General features: G+C 38.8%; 1 pseudogene; it reads left to right on the top strand.

The window, feature by feature from the left end:
• LOC143137593 (uncharacterized) overlaps positions 1-20,982 on the top strand; it is a 288,160-nt pseudogene that overhangs the window by 207,989 nt on the left and 59,189 nt on the right.

Raw genomic sequence — 20,982 nt, 5'->3', positions numbered from 1 at the left:
TCTCTTCTGTGGTTATTCATCTGTCTTTTCTAAGACTTAGGTCAGCGTGACTTTATACTGAAGGACGGTAAGAAGGTCTCCACTCTTTAAAAACCTAAGCAAGAAGTAGCCTATAACCTGTGTCTCTAGATAAATTCTAGGGTCAAACATCTTCGCAAGTTAGCCAACTGTTCGAGACCTAGGCGTAGTCGCTCCTTATTTCATAAACATCTCAATAAATCCACCACGGAAGCCTGATCAACTTCCAAGGGGGATATTTAAAAATAGGAGCAAAAAGGTTATCTGCGCCGCAGAGGGAAGACGTGCGACTTCACTCGACAGTAGGTCCCTGCTATCTACAATAACCTCAAGGGAGGTATGGTGGGTTTTAACTGCCTAGGCCTGGGGTTACGTCTGAGAAACGGCTGACGTTGACTAGGTTCTGGGGGTTACCTGCAGGGGGCAACACAAGTTGAACCTGAACTTGAGATTTTACTGAGGCACAACAGTTCGGTACTGGTGCACGAGCTCAAGTAAAAAAGGCTAGCAAGAATACAAATAAATACATTTCAGGTCTTTTCTAAAGCTTTCAATGAATTTACTGAATTCCATGATTTCTCTAGGCCTGAAAAATAGGATTTTACAATTCCATCACTTTTCCAGTTTTCCATGACCATGGGGACCCTGCAGATGGCTATTGACCTAAACAAAGGGGAGGCCATTAAGTTTTGGTTTACTGTAAATGCATGGATGTGGGCGGGGCTGTCAGGTCACAACACCAACACATTTCATATAAAATCACAGGCCAGCATTGGTCAGTTATCTCCTTGATTCTCTTCTGAACCACTCTCCATCATCAGAGATCATCAGACATCATTCTTCCAGACAGAAGACAGAGGCTTGCTCTCTTGTCACAAGCCAAAAAAATTGCATTTTTGTTGATAATTCTAAATAGCTAGGCTTTTACCAAAAGTCAAAAAAGCAATTTCAGTTGCTACTGCTGAAGCTTTATTTCAAGCCTTATTTCACTTTCTCCCTTTGACTCAGTGCTCCAGACATCTTGAGAAGCATTTTCTACTGTTTATTTTAATCCATTCCTGACAAATGGCTCCTAAGAGGTAAGTTACATTACAGTTTCATTAGGCCATTTCTTCCAGTTTAGCTGCTGTTCTGCACCCTTTGTGGTTTCTAATAGTTGCTTAGGGACTTGATTGTAAATCAGCACATATGATTATGCTTTTGTAATGTTGAGTGTAGGACATTATACTCAATGCCTTGTTTTCTTTTTCCAGGAAGCATGCAAACAGAGACTATCTGCTGTGCCCTGTGTGCATGAAAACCCAGAAATACCTGTCAAGGCATCTGCGCAGGGTGTGCATGAAGAATGGTACTGAATTTGCCATTGTGACAGCGGTGGAACATGCAAAACAGGACGTTGTGGAACTCCTGGAGAATGGCAGGATTTTTAGTCATGAAGTCCTTCATCAAATTGCGCATGATGCTGATCCAGTCAAAAGGTTGGTGGCTGAACTTTTCAGTATTACACATTACTTCTCGTTTACTTTGATATGTTATATTGTTGGAATAGAATGGCAAACTAGTATTCCCTTATTGGGTTATTGTAAGCATGTATGCTGTTTTATCCATTTCTGTTACTTTAGTTTCATACAGATAGTTTAATTAATCACTTAATACTGTGTTTTTCTTCTTGAAAGATTCGTTGAGGAGCTGGAACGCCGTCACTTTGTTGTGGTTGGAGCCCCCCCATCCTCATCAGGTGAACTTTAGCCAGGTGAACGGAGGAGGGCTGATGCAGCGGACCCTAACTTGAGAGATGTAGTGAGAATGTCTACAGCATGTGCAGCGAGTGCCAGGAATGAGGACCCAAAGACATTCTTTCAGACACCACAAGCATTGATTTTAGAAAGCTAGACACCGCATTGGGCTCCAGAGCGTACGTCAATAGCGCCACCATATTGGTGGGAGCACCAATCGAGCGGAGGCCAATGGAGAACAGGTGTCTCTGATTGGAAATCAGATGTAGAATATGGTGGCCACGTTGATCTGTGACCACAAGGACTTGTTCCCTAGCAGGACACGGTCATCCAGAGGTTGCCTGAACTACTTTGATCTTGTGTAGTGTGAAACACTGTTTTGTAATAAAATGGAGTTTTGCTAATATTGGTAACTTTGTGTCTTTTATTCCTTACACAACATTGTTATATCATTTAATTACAGATTTATTTGTTGCCCCTGCATGAACAGTAGGTTCAACTTGAGGATAGAAATGATCAACCTATAATACTGAGGTGGTCTGTTTAATACTGTAGCCTATAATCTTCAGTTATATGAATAGTCACAATATTAGCACCGATACTTCAGGAACAATGGCTAGGTTATCAAGTATTATCATATGAATAGTTAAAGTATTAGCATCTGTACTTCAGGAACAAAGGCTGGATAATCAGCATAGCATTAATAGTATCCTCCAGTGCACCTGTCTGTCTATTATTCTACACCACTGGCACACCTGGTATATTAGCACCTGTACCTGGGTCAGCCATCAACATTCCAGAGTGTATGACATATCTGTAAGTATCTTTCTATAGAGACTATGTCAGTATTTTGTGTGGGTCAGCCATCAACATTCCAGAGTGTATGACGTAATTATCTTGCTATAGAGACTGCAAAATAAAAAGTTAAAAAACACAAATCTAAAGGTTTGCACAAGGCTTGCAGTTGAAACAACTGGATATGATAACAGTTGGGATTGCAGCAAGCTTGAAGACTTTGTCAAGAATGGCAAAATTACTCAGAGAGGTTGGTGCCTGACACATGTAGGCAGTGGCGTCATGGCCATTGAAGTTACGGGGGCACGTGCCCCCTCGGATTTTTCGTCCCTGATAAAAAATGTTATCATAACTTTGTTCCTATTATGCTCTATAATAAGTCAGAGCCTATACCGACTCAAATGTATTCTTCTAGATGTGTAATAAACCGTAGCAAAATAGCTGAAGACCAGTCAACAGCCCTTTTCCTAAAATTGGTGTCTGTGTATGTTCCCGTAACAACTCACACGTGCATTGAGCTCGCAATGTTTTGCTTGTGTTGAACTGTTACAGTTAACTGTAGGCTACAGTTTGAACAGTTGAACTGTTACATTTACAGTTTAAACAGATACAGTCAATGGTGTTGAAGTGGTAAGTAGTCTAGCTAAGCAATAAAAAGTAGTGGAATTATTTGTAGTTGACCAGGAAATTTTGACTTGATGATCAAATAGAACTATGGATTTGATGTTGGCCGCGAATTCAGAGCATTACGTTAACGTTAGCCAACATGGTGTCAGTATAACGTAGCCTAGGCTACTCTTACAAATATTACAAATATTTGGCAAAGTCTCCTGGTTCAATTGTTTCCAGTTTCATAAACGAGGGTGTTAGATTTGCAGTGACTACAAAATCCAACCTAATAACATTAGGCCTACCAAGGCATTGCGTTGGATGTTTCTCCACTTGTTCTCTTCACGTATCTGGCTGCTAATCCATGTAATGAAAAGGGATACCCGTTCAAAAGGAGGCTTAAAGTTGTTTTATATAGGATCGCTATGACCGTGATGTAGAGGGCAAGAAAGTATAATAGTCTCTCTCGTGCTCATAACTAAGGTTATTATCAGGTCACTTGCTCATGATTTGCAGATAGCAACTTACAAATGAGGTAGCCTATTGCTTGCCATAATGGTCATGAAAAATATATTAGGCCTACTAGTAAAATATTCAAATATTTAGGGTTAACCTTACTCAGCACTGAAACCTGTCAAACTTCTTTCAAAGTCCATCACATGAATTAAGATTAAAATAATTTAATTTCTGAGCACCACAAAGTCAGACCTCAGCAACTTTTTTAATGTAAGATTGTTCTTAGGTCACATATCAATCAAATCATAACAACTGCAATGATACTGTTTTTTAAAATCATGTGTAGTAGGCCTAAGTGTAAATGTGTGTGTCTAAACATGCTTTAATGAGCTGAATTTGAGCTTACAGTTCTTTCACCAACCTATGTGTTTTACATTAACTTACAAAATAGATACTTTAGCTTAGTCCTCAGATAGAGGATGGTTGCTGCTTGCTCTGTTAAGGTATTTCTGTCCCTCCCAAACTGCATTGAAATGGTATGTTTAGCAGCCAGAATTTCAAAATCTCCTGGGGGAGAAATCACCGGCCCCCCCGAAAAAAATGTTGCATGACGCCCCTGCATGTAGGGTGATATTAATGATAAAATGAAAAATGCCCATGATAGTAAATGCAACCCACTGTAAAATGTATGCGTGAGGCTCATAGTAGTGCTATTCCATACAAAGGCATCCATATTCAGTGTGTTGAAAACACGTCAGGACCAATGAATCCATCCTCACAGATGAATGGCGCGCCTACAAGAATCAACTTTCCTAGTATGGGTATAGGCAATTCTCAGTCTTCCACAAACAAAACTTTGTAAATCCAGAAAACAGTGCACATACTCAACATATTGAACCTGCATGGCAGACATACAAAAAATAAATATAGAGTCTCAGGGGAAATCAAATCCCTCAGTCCCTCAAAACAAACCTTAAAATGATTGAATGGTACTACTGGCTAGGAATCCGCCATTGTAATGGTGTGTTGGGTAGACTCATGCCTGATTTGAAAAAGCTTCAGAAATGACGGCAATGAAATGGTGGTTAAAGACTAGTATGTGAATACTTTAATGCATGTTCCACATGCAGTTAGGTTAGCTGGCATGATAGCATGTCAATGTATTATGGTTTTGCAAAATTCATTGCTGAAATCAAATGTTGTTATTATAGTTGAAGTTATACTAAATGTTCCAGAAATGTAAAATGTACAGTACAGTGTACCTGTCTATCTCTCATTCTACAATATTATCACCTGTACTTCAGGACCAATGGCTGGGTAATCAACAGGTATCATATGAATAGTTATAGTGTTATCACCTGTACTGCAGGAACAATGGCTGGGTAATCAGCAGTTATCATATGAATAGTTATAGTATTATCGCCTGTACTGCAGGAACAATGGCTGGGTAATCAGCAGTTATCATATGGATAGTTATAGTATTATCACCTGTACTGCAGGAACAATGGCTGGGTAATCAGCAGTTATCATATGAATAGTTATAGTATTATCACCTGTACTTCAGGACCAATGGCTGGGTAATCAGCAGGTATCATATGAATAGTATCCTCCAGTGCACCTGTCTGTCTATTATTCTACACACCTGGCACATTAGCACCTGTACCTGGGTCAGCCATCAACATTCCAATTGTGCCCATCTCCACACCCATTTGCCTCGGTGGGATATAGATAGATAGATAGATAGATAGATAGATAGATAAATACTTTATTGATCCCCAGGGGAAATTGAAGTGGATATCTCACCAACTCTTCCCTCAACACATGACAAACCAAACATCACAGTAAAAAAGACATTATCGAACACAAGGCAGTCCTGTGTATAATTTGGAGCAATCCACTTTTGAAATAAACTGTACCAAATTTCAACGTGGTCTCCAACTTTAGGGTTGAAAAGTTATTATGATATTTCATTACCTTCACAACCACAAGGCATGGTTGAGGAGTTTCATAGATCAGAATTAGTCAAAAAATACATTTCAGCAATGGAATTATGCAGAAGTGAGTAGCTGTGTTCAACTGTAATTTAATCAATTCTGTTTAGATTGTAGGCCTGCTCTGGGCTATCATACTAAGTACTAACGCTAACAAATGCTACCTTTGAATTAGGGCACTCAATTTGTGTTAGCTTCCATATTTATATTTCAAATCTCCTCACATAGACTTTTCTTAACTGGGTTTGGTATGAAGATTTGATGATCTGATGTGTGTGCCACTCTAAGTACATTTTGTATTGCTGCTTTAATCTGTTGCTTTGACTTTGTGAATTTGACAAAATTCCTTTCTTATCCTGTTATTATATTAATACTGTACATTACTGCTGCTAAATACAGGAAGTAGTTGAACCTGAACTTGAGATTTTACTGAGGCACAACAGTTCGGTACTGGTGCACGAGCTCAAGTAAAAAAGCAAGAAAACAAATAAATACATTTCAGGTCTTTTCTAAATGAATTTACTGAATTCCATGATTTCTACAGGCCTGAAAAATAGGATTTTACAATTCCATCACTTTTCCAGTTTTCCATGACCATGGGGACCCTGCAGATGGCTATTGACCTAAACAAAGGGGAGGCCATTAAGTTTTGGTTTACTGTAAATGCATGGATTTGGGCGTGGCTGTCAGGTCACAACACCAACACATTTCATATAAAAGCACAGGCCAGCATTGGTCAGTTATCTCCTTGGTTCTCTTCTGAGCAACTCTCCATCATCAGAGATCATCAGACATCATTCTTCTAGACAGAAGACAGAGGCCTGCTCTCTTATCACAAGCCAAAAAAATTGCATTTTTGTTGATAATTCTAAATAGCTAGGCTTAAAAAAGCAATTTCAGTTGCTACTGCTGAAGCTTTATTTCAAGCCTTATTTCACTTTCTCCCTTTGAGCCTTTGACTCAGAGCTCCAGACATCTTGAGAAGCATTTTCTACTGTTTATTTTAATCCATTCCTGACAAATGGCTCCTAAGAGGTAAGTTACATAACAGTTTCTTTAAGCCATTTCTTCCAGTTTAGCTGCTGTTCTTCTGCTCCCTTTGTGGTTTCTAATAGTTGCTTAGGGACTTGATTGTAAATCAGCACATATGATTATGCTTTTGTAATTTTCAGAGTGTAAGACATTATACTCAATGTCTTGTTTTCTTTTTCCAGGAAACATGTAAACAGAACCTATCTGCTGTGCCCTGTGTGCATGAAAACCCAGAAATACCTGTCAAGGCATCTGCGCAGGGTGTGCATGAAGAATGGTACCGAATTTGCCATTGTGACAGCGGTGGAACATGCAAAACAGGACGCTGTGGAAATCCTGGAGAAAGGCATTTTTTTTAGTCATCAAGTCCTTCGTCAAATTGTGCATGATGATGATCCATTTAAAAGGTTGGTGGCTGAACTTTTCAGTCTTTCACATTACTTTTCGTTTACTTTGATATGTTATATTGTTGGAATAGAATGGCAAACTAGTATTCCCTTATTCGGTTATTGTAAGCATGTATGCTGTTTTATCCATTTCTGTGACTTTAGTTTCATACAAATAGTTTAATTAATCACTTAATACTGTGGTTTTTCTTATTCAAAGATTCGTTGAGGAGCTGGAACGCCGTCACTTTGTTGTGGTTTGAGCCTCCCCATCCTCATCAGGTAAACTTTAGCCAGGTGAACGGAGGAGGGCTGATGCAGCGGACACTAACTTGAGAGATGTAGTGAGAATGTCTACAGCATGTGCAGCGAGTGCCAGGAATGAGGACCCAAAGACATTCTTTCAGACACCACAAGCATTGATTTTAGAAAGCTAGGCACCGCATTGGGCTCCAGGGCGTACGTCAATAGCGCCGCCATATTGGTGGGAGCACCAATCGAGCGGAGGCCAATGGAAAACAGGTGTCTCTGATTGGAAATCACATGTAGAATATGGTGGCCACGTTGATCTGTGACCTCAAGGACTTGTTCCCTAGCAGGACAGTCATCCAGAGGTTGCCTGGACTACTTCTTGTGTAGTGTGAAACACTGTTTTGTAATAAAATTGAGTTTTGCTAATATTGGTAACTTTGTGTCTTTTATTCCTTACACAACATTGTTATATCATTTAATTACAGATTGATTTGTTGCCCCTGCATGGACAGTAGGTTCAACTTGAGGACAGAAATGATCAACCTATAATACTGAGATGGTCTGTTTATTACTGTAGCCTACGATCTTCAGTTATATGAATAGTCACAATATTAGCACCGATACTTCAGGAACAATGGCTAGGTTATCAAGTATTATCATATGAATAGTTAAAGTATTAGCACCTGTACTTCAGGAACAAAGGCTGGATAATCAGCATAGCATTAATAGTATCCTCCAGTGCACCTGTCTGTCTATTATTCTACACCACTGGCACACCTGGTATATTAGCACCTGTACCTGGGTCAGCCATCAACATTCCAGAGTGTATGACATATCTGTAAGTATCTTTCTATAGAGACTATGTCAGTATTTTGTGTTGGTCAGCCATCAACATTCCAGAGTGTATGACGTAATTATCTTGCTATAGAGACTGCAAAATAAAAAGTTAAAAAACACAAATCTAAAGGTTTGCACAAGGCTTGCAGTTGAAACAACTGGATATGATAACAGTTGGGATTGCAGCAAGCTTGAAGACTTTGTCAAGAATGGCAAAATTACTCAGGTTGAGTGCTTTACACATGTAGGGTGATATTAATGATAAAATGAAAAATGCCCATGATAGTAAATGCAACCCATTGTAAAATGTATGTGTGAGGCTCATAGTAGGCTTATTCCATACAAAGGCGTCCCTATTCAGTGTGTTTGACAAAAAGACCCATTTTGAAACTGGTCAGGAATTTCAAGGTGTACGACAAATCCGAAAACACGTCAGGACCAATGAATCCATCCTCACAGATGAATGGCGTGCCTACAAGAATCAACTTTCCTAGTATGAGTATAGGCAATTCTCAGTCTTCCACAAACAAAACTTTGTACATCCAGAAAACAGTACACATACTCAACATATTGAACCTGCATGGCAGACATACAAAAAATAAATATAGAGTCTCAGGAGTGATCGAACCCCTCAGTCCCTCAAAACAAACCTTAAAATGATTGAATGGTACTACTGGCTAGGAATCCGCCATTGTAATGGTGTGTTGGGTAGACTCATGCCTGATTTGAAAAAGCTTCAGAAATGACGGCAATTAAATGCTGGTTAAAGACTAGTATGTGAATACTTTAATGCATGTTCCACATGCAGTTAGGTTAGCTGGAATTATAGCATGTCAATGTATTATGGTTTTGCAAAATTCATTGCTGAAATCAAATGTTGTTATTATAGTTGAAGTTATACTAAATGTTCCAGAAATGTAAAATGTACAGTACAGTGTACCTGTCTGTCTCGCATTCTACAATATTATCACCTGTACTTCAGGACCAATGGCTGGGTAATCAGCAGTTATCATATGAATAGTTATTGTATTATCACTTGTACTGCAGGAACAATGGCTGGGTAATCAGCATGTATCATATGAATAGTTATAGTATTATCACCTGTACTGCAGGAACAATGGCTGGGTAATCAGCAGTTATCATATGGATAGTTATAGTATTATCACCTGTACTGCAGGACCCATGGCTGGGTAATCAGCATGTATCATATGGATAGTTATAGTATTAGCACCTGTACTGCAGGAACAATGGCTGGATGATTAGCAGGTGTCATATGAATAGTTATAGTATTAGCACCTGTACTGCAGGAACAATGGCTGGATGATTAGCTGGTATCATATGAATAGTTATAGTATTAGCACCTGTACTGCAGGAACAATGGCTGGATGATTAGCAGGTGTCATATGAATAGTTATAGTATTAGCACCTGTACTGCAGGAACAATGGCTGGATGATTAGCTGGTATCATATGAATAGTTATAGTATTAGCATATCATATCATTTGAATAGTATCCTCCAGTGCACCTGTCTGTCTATTATTCTACACACCTGGCACATTAGCACCTGTACCTGGGTCAGCCATCAACATTCCAATTGTGCCCATCTCCACACCCATTTGTCTCGGTGGGATATAGATAGATAGATAGATAGATAGATAGATAGATAGATAGATAGATAGATAGATACTTTATTGATCCCCAGGGGAAATTCAAGTGGATATCTCACCAACTCTTCACTCAACACATGACAAACCAAACATCACAGTAAAAAAGACATTATCGAACACAAGGCAGTCCTGTTTATAATTAGGAGCAATCCACTTTTTAAATAAACTGTACCAAATTTCAACGTGGTCTCCAACTTTAGGGTTGAAAAGTTATTATGATATTTCATTACCTTCACAACCACAAGGCATGGTTGAGGAGTTTCATAGATCAGAATTGGTCAAAAAATACATTTCAGCAATGGAATTATGCAGAAGTGAGTAGCTGTGTTCAACTGTAATTTAATCAGTTCTGTTTAGATTGTAGGCCTGCTCTGGGCTATCATACTAAGTACTAACGCTAACAAATGCTACCTTTGAATTAGGGCACTCAATTTGTGTTAGCTTCCATATTTATATTTCAAATCTCCTCACATAGACTTTTCTTAACTGGGTTTGGTATGAAGATTTGATGATCTGATGTGTGTGCCGCTCTAAGTACATTTTGTATTGCTGCTTTAATCTGTTGCTTTGACTTTGTGAATTTGACAAAATTCCTTTCTTATCCTGTTATTATATTAATACTGTACATTACTGCTGCTAAATACAGGAAGTAGTTGAACCTGAACTTGAGATTTTACTGAGGCACAACAGTTCGGTACTGGTGCACGAGCTCAAGTAAAAAAGCAAGAAAACAAATAAATACATTTCAGGTCTTTTCTAAATGAATTTACTGAATTCCATGATTTCTACAGGCCTGAAAAATAGGATTTTACAATTCCATCACTTTTCCAGTTTTCCATGACCATGAGGATCCTGCAGATGGCTATTGATCTAAACAAAGGAGAGGCCATTAAGTTTTGGTTTACTGTACTGTAAATGCAAGGATGTGGGCGGGGCTGTCAGGTCACAACACCAACACATTTCATATAAAAGCACAGGCCAGCATTGGTCAGTCATCTCCTTGGTTCTCTTCTGAGCAACTCTCCATCATCAGAGATCGATCATCAGACATCATTCTTCCAGACAGAAGACAGAGGCCTGCTCTCTTGTCACAAGCCAAAAAAATTGCATTTTTGTTGATAATTCTAAATAGCTAGGCTTTTACCAAAAGTCAAAAAAGCAATTTCAGTTGCTACTGCTGAAGCTTTATTTCAAGCCTTATTTCACTTTCTCCCTTTGAGCTTTTGACTCAGAGCTCCAGACATCTTGAGAAGCATTTTCTACTGTTTATTTTAATCCATTCCTGACAAATGGCTCCTAAGAGGTAAGTTACATAACAGTTTCTTTAAGCCATTTCTTCCAGTTTAGCTGCTGTTCTTCTGCTCCCTTTGTGGTTTCTAATAGTTGCTTAGGGACTTGATTGTAAATCAGCACATATGATTATGCTTTTGTAATGTTCAGAGTGTAGGACATTATACTCAATGTCTTGTTTTCTTTTTCCAGGAAACATGTAAACAGAACCTATCTGCTGTGCCCTGTGTGCATGAAAACCCAGAAATACCTGTCAAGGCATCTGCGCAGGGTGTGCATGAAGAATGGTACCGAATTTGCCATTGTGACAGCGGTGGAACATGCAAAACAGGACGCTGTGGAAATCCTGGAGAAAGGCATTTTTTTTAGTCATCAAGTCCTTCGTCAAATTGTGCATGATGATGATCCATTTAAAAGGTTGGTGGCTGAACTTTTCAGTCTTTCACATTACTTTTCGTTTACTTTGATATGTTATATTGTTGGAATAGAATGGCAAACTAGTATTCCCTTATTCGGTTATTGTAAGCATGTATGCTGTTTTATCCATTTCTGTGACTTTAGTTTCATACAAATAGTTTAATTAATCACTTAATACTGTGGTTTTTCTTATTCAAAGATTCGTTGAGGAGCTGGAACGCCGTCACTTTGTTGTGGTTTGAGCCTCCCCATCCTCATCAGGTAAACTTTAGCCAGGTGAACGGAGGAGGGCTGATGCAGCGGACACTAACTTGAGAGATGTAGTGAGAATGTCTACAGCATGTGCAGCGAGTGCCAGGAATGAGGACCCAAAGACATTCTTTCAGACACCACAAGCATTGATTTTAGAAAGCTAGGCACCGCATTGGGCTCCAGGGCGTACGTCAATAGCGCCGCCATATTGGTGGGAGCACCAATCGAGCGGAGGCCAATGGAAAACAGGTGTCTCTGATTGGAAATCACATGTAGAATATGGTGGCCACGTTGATCTGTGACCTCAAGGACTTGTTCCCTAGCAGGACAGTCATCCAGAGGTTGCCTGGACTACTTCTTGTGTAGTGTGAAACACTGTTTTGTAATAAAATTGAGTTTTGCTAATATTGGTAACTTTGTGTCTTTTATTCCTTACACAACATTGTTATATCATTTAATTACAGATTGATTTGTTGCCCCTGCATGGACAGTAGGTTCAACTTGAGGACAGAAATGATCAACCTATAATACTGAGATGGTCTGTTTATTACTGTAGCCTACGATCTTCAGTTATATGAATAGTCACAATATTAGCACCGATACTTCAGGAACAATGGCTAGGTTATCAAGTATTATCATATGAATAGTTAAAGTATTAGCACCTGTACTTCAGGAACAAAGGCTGGATAATCAGCATAGCATTAATAGTATCCTCCAGTGCACCTGTCTGTCTATTATTCTACACCACTGGCACACCTGGTATATTAGCACCTGTACCTGGGTCAGCCATCAACATTCCAGAGTGTATGACATATCTGTAAGTATCTTTCTATAGAGACTATGTCAGTATTTTGTGTTGGTCAGCCATCAACATTCCAGAGTGTATGACGTAATTATCTTGCTATAGAGACTGCAAAATAAAAAGTTAAAAAACACAAATCTAAAGGTTTGCACAAGGCTTGCAGTTGAAACAACTGGATATGATAACAGTTGGGATTGCAGCAAGCTTGAAGACTTTGTCAAGAATGGCAAAATTACTCAGGTTGAGTGCTTTACACATGTAGGGTGATATTAATGATAAAATGAAAAATGCCCATGATAGTAAATGCAACCCATTGTAAAATGTATGTGTGAGGCTCATAGTAGGCTTATTCCATACAAAGGCGTCCCTATTCAGTGTGTTTGACAAAAAGACCCATTTTGAAACTGGTCAGGAATTTCAAGGTGTACGACAAATCCGAAAACACGTCAGGACCAATGAATCCATCCTCACAGATGAATGGCGTGCCTACAAGAATCAACTTTCCTAGTATGAGTATAGGCAATTCTCAGTCTTCCACAAACAAAACTTTGTACATCCAGAAAACAGTACACATACTCAACATATTGAACCTGCATGGCAGACATACAAAAAATAAATATAGAGTCTCAGGAGTGATCGAACCCCTCAGTCCCTCAAAACAAACCTTAAAATGATTGAATGGTACTACTGGCTAGGAATCCGCCATTGTAATGGTGTGTTGGGTAGACTCATGCCTGATTTGAAAAAGCTTCAGAAATGACGGCAATTAAATGCTGGTTAAAGACTAGTATGTGAATACTTTAATGCATGTTCCACATGCAGTTAGGTTAGCTGGAATTATAGCATGTCAATGTATTATGGTTTTGCAAAATTCATTGCTGAAATCAAATGTTGTTATTATAGTTGAAGTTATACTAAATGTTCCAGAAATGTAAAATGTACAGTACAGTGTACCTGTCTGTCTCGCATTCTACAATATTATCACCTGTACTTCAGGACCAATGGCTGGGTAATCAGCAGTTATCATATGAATAGTTATTGTATTATCACTTGTACTGCAGGAACAATGGCTGGGTAATCAGCATGTATCATATGAATAGTTATAGTATTATCACCTGTACTGCAGGAACAATGGCTGGGTAATCAGCAGTTATCATATGGATAGTTATAGTATTATCACCTGTACTGCAGGACCCATGGCTGGGTAATCAGCATGTATCATATGGATAGTTATAGTATTAGCACCTGTACTGCAGGAACAATGGCTGGATGATTAGCAGGTGTCATATGAATAGTTATAGTATTAGCACCTGTACTGCAGGAACAATGGCTGGATGATTAGCTGGTATCATATGAATAGTTATAGTATTAGCACCTGTACTGCAGGAACAATGGCTGGATGATTAGCAGGTGTCATATGAATAGTTATAGTATTAGCACCTGTACTGCAGGAACAATGGCTGGATGATTAGCTGGTATCATATGAATAGTTATAGTATTAGCATATCATATCATTTGAATAGTATCCTCCAGTGCACCTGTCTGTCTATTATTCTACACACCTGGCACATTAGCACCTGTACCTGGGTCAGCCATCAACATTCCAATTGTGCCCATCTCCACACCCATTTGTCTCGGTGGGATATAGATAGATAGATAGATAGATAGATAGATAGATAGATAGATAGATAGATAGATAGATACTTTATTGATCCCCAGGGGAAATTCAAGTGGATATCTCACCAACTCTTCACTCAACACATGACAAACCAAACATCACAGTAAAAAAGACATTATCGAACACAAGGCAGTCCTGTTTATAATTAGGAGCAATCCACTTTTTAAATAAACTGTACCAAATTTCAACGTGGTCTCCAACTTTAGGGTTGAAAAGTTATTATGATATTTCATTACCTTCACAACCACAAGGCATGGTTGAGGAGTTTCATAGATCAGAATTGGTCAAAAAATACATTTCAGCAATGGAATTATGCAGAAGTGAGTAGCTGTGTTCAACTGTAATTTAATCAGTTCTGTTTAGATTGTAGGCCTGCTCTGGGCTATCATACTAAGTACTAACGCTAACAAATGCTACCTTTGAATTAGGGCACTCAATTTGTGTTAGCTTCCATATTTATATTTCAAATCTCCTCACATAGACTTTTCTTAACTGGGTTTGGTATGAAGATTTGATGATCTGATGTGTGTGCCGCTCTAAGTACATTTTGTATTGCTGCTTTAATCTGTTGCTTTGACTTTGTGAATTTGACAAAATTCCTTTCTTATCCTGTTATTATATTAATACTGTACATTACTGCTGCTAAATACAGGAAGTAGTTGAACCTGAACTTGAGATTTTACTGAGGCACAACAGTTCGGTACTGGTGCACGAGCTCAAGTAAAAAAGCAAGAAAACAAATAAATACATTTCAGGTCTTTTCTAAATGAATTTACTGAATTCCATGATTTCTACAGGCCTGAAAAATAGGATTTTACAATTCCATCACTTTTCCAGTTTTCCATGACCATGAGGATCCTGCAGATGGCTATTGATCTAAACAAAGGAGAGGCCATTAAGTTTTGGTTTACTGTACTGTAAATGCAAGGATGTGGGCGGGGCTGTCAGGTCACAACACCAACACATTTCATATAAAAGCACAGGCCAGCATTGGTCAGTCATCTCCTTGGTTCTCTTCTGAGCAACTCTCCATCATCAGAGATCATCAGACATCATTCTTCCAGACAGAAGACAGAGGCCTGCTCTCTTGTCACAAGCCAAAAAAATTGCATTTTTGTTGATAATTCTAAATAGCTAGGCTTTTACCAAAAGTCAAAAAAGCAATTTCAGTTGCTACTGCTGAAGCTTTATTTCAAGCCTTATTTCACTTTCTCCCTTTGAGCCTTTGACTCAGAGCTCCAGACATCTTGAGAAGCATTTTCTACTGTTTATTTTAATCCATTCCTGACAAATGGCTCCTAAGAGGTAAGTTACATAACAGTTTCTTTAAGCCATTTCTTCCAGTTTAGCTGCTGTTCTTCTGCTCCCTTTGTGGTTTCTAATAGTTGCTTAGGGACTTGATTGTAAATCAGCACATATGATTATGCTTTTGTAATGTTCAGAGTGTAGGACATTATATTCAATGTCATGTTTTCTTTTTCCAGGAAACATGTAAACAGAACCTATCTGCTGTGCCCTGTGTGCATGAAAACCCAGAAATACCTGTCAAGGCATCTGCGCAGGGTGTGCATGAAGAATGGTACCGAATTTGCCATTGTGACAGCGGTGGAACATGCAAAACAGGACGCTGTGGAAATCCTGGAGAAAGGCATTTTTTTTAGTCATCAAGTCCTTCATCAAATTGTGCATGATGATGATCCATTTAAAAGGTTGGTGGCTGAACTTTTCAGTCTTTCACATTACTTCTCGTTTACTTTGATATGGTATATTGTTGGAATAGAATGGCAAACTAGTATTCCCTTATTCGGTTATTGTAAGCATGTATGCTGTTTTATCCATTTCTGTGACTTTAGTTTCATACAGATAGTTTAATTAATCACTTAATACTGTGTTTTTTTTTTCAAAGATTCGTTGAGGAGCTGGAACGCCGTCACTTTGTTGTGGTTTGAGCCTCCCCATCCTCATCAGGTAAACTTTAGCCAGGTGAACGGAGGAGGGCTGATGCAGCGGACACTAACTTGAGAGATGTAGTGAGAATGTCTACAGCATGTGCAGCGAGTGCCAGGAATGAGGACCCAAAGACATTCTTTCAGACACCACAAGCATTGATTTTAGAAAGCTAGGCACCGCATTGGGCTCCAGAGCGTACGTCAATAGCGCCGCCATATTGGTGGGAGCACCAATCGAGCGGAGGCCAATGGAAAACAGGTGTCTCTGATTGGAAATCACATGTAGAATATGGTGGCCACGTTGATCTGTGACCTCAAGGACTTGTTCCCTAGCAGGACAGTCATCCAGAGGTTGCCTGAACTACTTCTTGTGTAGTGTGAAACACTGTTTTGTAATAAAATTGAGTTTTGCTAATATTGGTAAATTTGTGTCTTTTATTCCTTACACAACATTGTTATATCATTTAATTACAGATTGATTTGTTGCCCCTGCATGGACAGTAGGTTCAACTTGAGGACAGAAATTATCAACCTATAATACTGAGATGGTCTGTTTATTACTGTAGCCTACGATCTTCAGTTATATGAATAGTCACAATATTAGCACCGATACTTCAGGAACAATGGCTAGGTTATCAAGTATTATCATATGAATAGTTAAAGTATTAGCACCTGTACTTCAGGAACAAAGGCTGGATAATCAGCATAGCATTAATAGTATCCTCCAGTGCACCTGTCTATTATTCTACACCACTGGCACACCTGGTATATTAGCACCTGTACCTGGGTCAGCCATCAACATTCCAGAGTGTATGACATATCTGTAAGTATCTTTCTATAGAGACTATGTCAGTATTTTGTGTGGGTCAGCCATCAACATTCCAGAGTGTATGACGTAATTATCTTGCTATAGAGACTGCAAAATAAAAAGTTAAAAAACACAAATCTAAAGGTTTGCACAAGGCTTGCAGTTGAAACAACTGGATATGATAACAGTTGGGATTGCAGCAAGCTTGAAGACTTTGTCAAGAATGGCAAAATTACTCAGGTTGAGTGCTTTACACATGTAGGGTGATATTAATGATAAAATGAAAAATGCCCATGATAGTAAATGCAACCCATTGTAAAATGTATGTGTGAGGCTCATAGTAGGCTTATTCCATACAAAGGCGTCCCTATTCAGTGTGTTTGACAAAAAGACCCATTTTGAAACTGGTCAGGAATTTCAAGGTGTACGACAAATCCGAAAACACGTCAGGACCAATGAATCCATCCTCACAGATGAATGGCGTGCCTACAAGAATCAACTTTCCTAGTATGAGTATAGGCAATTCTCAGTCTTCCACAAACAAAACTTTGTACATCCAGAAAACAGTACACATACTCAACATATTGAACCTGCATGGCAGACATACAAAAAATAAATATAGAGTCTCAGGGGAAATCAAATCCCTCAGTCCCTCAAAACAAACCTTAAAATGATTGAATGGTACTACTGGCTAGGAATCCGCCATTGTAATGGTGTGTTGGGTAGACTCATGCCTGATTTGAAAAAGCTTCAGAAATGACGGCAATGAAATGCTGGTTAAAGACTAGTATGTGAATACTTTAATGCATGTTCCACATGCAGTTAGGTTAGCTGGCATTATAGCATGTCAATGTATTATGGTTTTGCAAAATTCATTGCTGAAATCAAATGTTGTTATTATAGTTGAAGTTATATTAAATGTTCCAGAAATGTAAAATGTACAGTACAGTGTACCTGTCTGTCTCGCATTCTACAATATTATCACCTGTACTTCAGGACCAATGGCTGGGTAATCAGCAGTTATCATATGAATAGTTATTGTATTATCACCTGTACTGCAGGAACAATGGCTGGGTAATCAGCAGTTATCATATGAATAGTTATTGTATTATCACTTGTACTGCAGGAACAATGGCTGGGTAATCAGCATGTATCATATGAATAGTTATAGTATTATCACCTGTACTGCAGGAACAATGGCTGGATGATTAGCAGGTGTCATATGAATAGTTATAGTATTAGCACCTGTACTGCAGGAACAATGGCTGGATGATTAGCTGGTATTATATGAATAGTTATAGTATTAGCATATCATATCATTTGAATAGTATCCTCCAGTGCACCTGTCTGTCTATTATTCTACACACCTGGCACATTAGCACCTGTACCTGGTTCAGCCATCAACATTCCAATTGTGCCCATCTCCACACCCATTTGTCTCGGTGGGATATAGATAGATAGATAGATAGATAGATAGATAGATAGATAGATAGATACTTTATTGATCCCCAGTGGATATCTTACCAACTCTTCCCTCAACACATGACAAACCATACATCACAGTAAATAGCAGACTTTAGAGAACACAAAGGTGTGAGTCAGTCACGTGTATAATTAACCGTTCCAAAGCAATCCAGTTTTGAAATACATTGTAGCAAATTTCAACATGGAGCTTGAAAAGCTTCTTGAAACTGAGCTGTGCTTAAATGGTAGGTAACCGTAAATATTAAAATCAGAGGATATGCAGCTCATAGCTAAGCATACATAAGGCATCCTTAAATTGGTAAATGCATGATTTCATAAACAGCTAAATAAAAGATCAATCAGATTCATAGCCTACATCCTGATTTGTTGATATTGAGGCAATGATTCCATGCAAAGGCTTGGGCTTCAGGGCCCCCTGACCCCATGGGCCCCTGGGCCTGGGCCCGGTAGGCCCGTGCAGTAATCCATCCCTGCTAATGGATTGGGTTTTAAAGTAGCCACACCACGTTTACGTCACTATGGCATATGAATGCTGTTCTCTTGATCTTTAGCTCTGTTGCTACTGCACATGGAGGTCAATCCAGTTATGACTTCTGCCCAACATTGGTGGTAGGTTTAGAGGAAAAAATCAGTACATTTCAATCATGTTTCAATAAAACTGATTTCTGTTTTCTGATATCTGATTTCGGTCTATCTACTCTATTATCTTTAGAGGCTGGTAAAACTATTTAAAATATTTATATATTTAAGTGGCTGGTACATTTTGGAATCCACAAGCCACAGTGGCAGATGGACAACATATTTAATGTCCATCCCTGGTGAATGCACACAGCTTTGGGATCTCCACAGTGGCAGATGGACAACATATTTAATGTCCATCCCTGGTGAATGCACACAGCTTTGGGATCTCCACAGAGTGCTGCTGCTCACTGGGTGCTTGACTACTTGTACTATCACTGATGTATATATGTTGTTTTTTGTCTTTTACTTTTCAACCCATAAGAAGACTATTGATGCAAATTGCATCATATTTCCAGTCAATACCGTTCTGAGTTCACCCATTAGTCTCGTTTGAATTATTCACAAACCCGTGATCAGAGAGATATGGCACACATGTTAGATGGAAGAGGAGACACAGAGCTATCCATACGTCATTCTGGGTCAAAGGGATCACATTATTAAAACAGAGAAAGTGACAGCAAAACAATAACTATATATAGCTCAACCTATCCAATGTTTTCATGTGTTTTTCTCTGAAAAAGCATGTTCATGACCGGTTTTGAGATCCTATCAAATTCCTGCATGGTATCCAATTCAAGGCTCACATTGCATCCCACTTTGTTCGTCAAAGATATCCATTTTTTGGCCTTTCCTTTACTTTGTTCATTGCAATGGAATACAAAGTTGCTGTGGAGAGCACGCACATGCTACTGCGCATGCTCAGGTCAAGTCAAGTCAGATCGGTTCTTGTCACAGATGTCGAGTGCAGAATTATTTTCATTACTAAATAAAAAATGGCATTTATTTCATATGTGTGTACATTGCTCAAGCCTAGAGTCTCCCTCTAGCCTGGAAAATCCAGACCCTGGTAATCCAGAAAGATTAAGGGTCTGTAAACAATGTAATGGCCCAACTCGAGGGATGGCACCAAGCATGCATTTGAAAATCTCAATGCACACAATTGGATAACACTAGACCAATTTTTACTTTGAATGATTCTGGACTTCAACGCAATTGGATAACACTACGATCAATGTTTCCAACATTGCAGTGCTGTCGTCATCAGTTTAGCTCGCCTCTGGCCCGCCTATATCAGATACGATTTCATTGGTTCCATGGGATGCACAGGGTAAAAGTAACGTGCATCATTGCTCATTGCCAAAGTGTCTCGCAGAGACAACTCCATTGTGCTCTTGCGAGAACTCTGGATTTCCAGGGTAGTCTCCCTCCACCATGGTCCAGCTGGTTCAGGACAGTCCACTTTATCATTTAATCAAAATGAGTCATTTAATCAAAATGATTTAGAACTGCGCCGAGTTACACATTCTGAATCTGCCTTGATAATTATTCTACCTTGTCTTTTATTACTTTTTTTTACTACTTTCGCCTTTGTTTTTGCTTTCTAATTTTTCTTTAGTTTTAAATGATTTTACCTTTTTGTTTTCTTTTTATTATGATCTTTACCTTTTGAACTATTCTTTGACTATATTACCTTTCTATGCTTTTATTTGTTATTTGGTTTTGTTTATGTAAAGCACATTGAATGACCTCTGTGTATGTATGAGGTAAAAAAATAATAATTCTAGATTCATTCAAACAGCCATTGATATAGTCAAACAAGTGATTTATTTACAATAATAGTGTGTCCTGTAATTACCACACATTTGAATAAAAACCCTCTTGCTGGTAACATTTTCAAATGTTATTGTTATTAATTCGCAATGTGATTCCCTTGCTTTGGACTGTCCTTGGTGGTGGACACAACAATGCAACAGACAGTTGTTCAGATGAATGTGTAGACAT

This window comes from Alosa pseudoharengus, unplaced genomic scaffold (genome assembly GCF_046254945.1).
Source record: "Alosa pseudoharengus isolate Yale_2024_CS ecotype anadromous, Long Island Sound unplaced genomic scaffold, YU_APseudo_1.1 YU_APseudo_1.1_scf_1, whole genome shotgun sequence".
Taxonomy (NCBI): domain Eukaryota; kingdom Metazoa; phylum Chordata; class Actinopteri; order Clupeiformes; family Clupeidae; genus Alosa; species Alosa pseudoharengus.
The sequence above is the reverse complement of the archived record's forward strand: the minus strand, read 5'-3'. Positions and strand labels throughout refer to the sequence as shown.